Below are 2,109 nucleotides of genomic sequence, written 5' to 3' on the forward strand. Positions count from 1 at the left end.
CAGTTCTGCTTCTTACCTGGGAATAACCTGGTATAAGTGAATTAAAAGTGAATTAATGTGTTGGTGTCTCAGTTCTCTCATCTACAAAACAAAAAGAAAAACAAAAAACAAACAAACAGAAAACAAATCTGCCTAACTGGGTGACTGTGAAATTAAATGTCTTAATGTAAGTCAAGTTCTTAGAAAAATGCTTAGCTTATTTTGAATGCTTTCTAGCATTATGCATTAGCTGCTCTTATTAACATCAGCATCTTATAAGGATTCCCAAGATTTAAAACTTTAGGGTTTTGACTGATTGCTGCTTTTCATGTTATCCTGCAGGGAATGCTGGGTATCCCTGTTGTCTGTTTTCGTAAGGACAGGGGTTTAGTATTCATATGTAGGCAAAAGTATACACTAAGCACATTAATTTTCATAATATTGTATTAATCCTGCATCTACAAATAGTTTTCAGAGTTATTATATATCTATCTATACTACTAGTAGTAAAATATAAATAAACCCCAAATTGTTAGAGTATATAATCTTGATTTAATCATATTAGGTCTTGGGAAGATTGTCTACTTTGTTTCATCTGATGTTCTCATTTATATTTTTGTCTTATGTTTAGATTTTTATGGGAGGTTCTATAACAAAACTTACTATATGTCCTATGTTTGCTTTTACTTAACCCTCCTTGTAAATATTGTCCGTTGCTCCCCAGTGCTTCTGTATAAAAATGTCTATGTGAGACACTTCTCTTAGTTTAGAAATAAGAAGGCATTTATCTGATCTGACAAACTCATGTTTCTTTCATTCAGCTAATGAGAGTTAACTAATGTCTGCCTCCACATTTTAACTGCCATAAAATTGGGACAATGTTCAAGATCAAAGTCACAGCAACTTTATCATCGGGCATGATTTCTCATTTTTGAAACATCTCACTGGATTAGTCTCTTTTAAACTAGTGCAAGTTTCTTTCAAGGAGATGTGATAAGAAAAGTTACATGAGAGAAGTTATATGGGATAAGAAATGATGACGTATGAGCCTCGATGACAAGACACTGAAAGAATCTGCAGGTATGACCAGGAAGTGTTGTGTATAACCATGGGAATAATCACAAAGAACAGGAGAGCAGTTGTCCAAAGGCCTGGGTTCGGATCTTCATTCTCCCACTTTCTAGCTGTATAACACTGGGCAAATTAAATTAACTCCTTTGTATCTTCATTAATTCATCCATAATCTATAAAATGAGGGGGACAATAGGCCCTATGTGAGAGGGTTGTTAGAAGTATTAAATGAGCTCATATGCATGTTAGAATTCTGCTTAATGCAGAATAACTGCATTTTTAAAAAGGGTAAACTTTTTAATTATAGATTATTGAGCTTCATCTCAACCTTCAATAAAATACATTGTTGAAGAGATGACTGTGAGCATATAGAAGCGGATGATCATATCCCTGCAAGGCATTATGGATTCTCTAAGTTAATTCATGTCAAACTAAATTAATTTAGTTTTGATAGGATTATTAGACTTATACATCAGGAAGATGCACATATTAGAGCTAAATTTCAGCCAGTCATTTGATGTAAGTCTATTTATTGTAAAACTCGTTTAGAAGTGATGGACATTTATAAACTGGGTGATAGTATAATTAAATGAATTTGTTTTGGATTGAACATATATAGATAAAGTGTATAGACTGAGTAATCAGTATCAGTCTGAAAGGAGATTCCAATGGCAGCCATAACAGTTTGTTTTCCATTGCTTTGTTTAGCTCTGTCATGAATAACTTGGAGGAATACATCAAAATCATGCTTGTCAAATAGGTGGCCGAAAAAATAAGGGCAATTGGAAAAACTGAGCAATTGGAAAACAATGGGGATTACAAAAGAACTGTGTAAGCTTGAGAAAATAATGTGTAACTAAAAAGATAAAATTCACTTGAGATCACAGTGTCCTTTTATGCAGCAAGTTTTTTGGGGGCATGTAGAAATCCAGTGGAGGAGATTTCTGGGATGAGTTTAACTGTTACTTTCTTTTTTTTTTTTTTTTTTTGGAGACAGAGTCTCGCTCTGTCACCCAGGCTGGAGTGCAGTGGCCGGATCTCAGCTCACTGCAAGTTCTG

Source organism: Rhinopithecus roxellana, chromosome 21 (genome assembly GCF_007565055.1).
Source record: "Rhinopithecus roxellana isolate Shanxi Qingling chromosome 21, ASM756505v1, whole genome shotgun sequence".
Classification (NCBI taxonomy): domain Eukaryota; kingdom Metazoa; phylum Chordata; class Mammalia; order Primates; family Cercopithecidae; genus Rhinopithecus; species Rhinopithecus roxellana.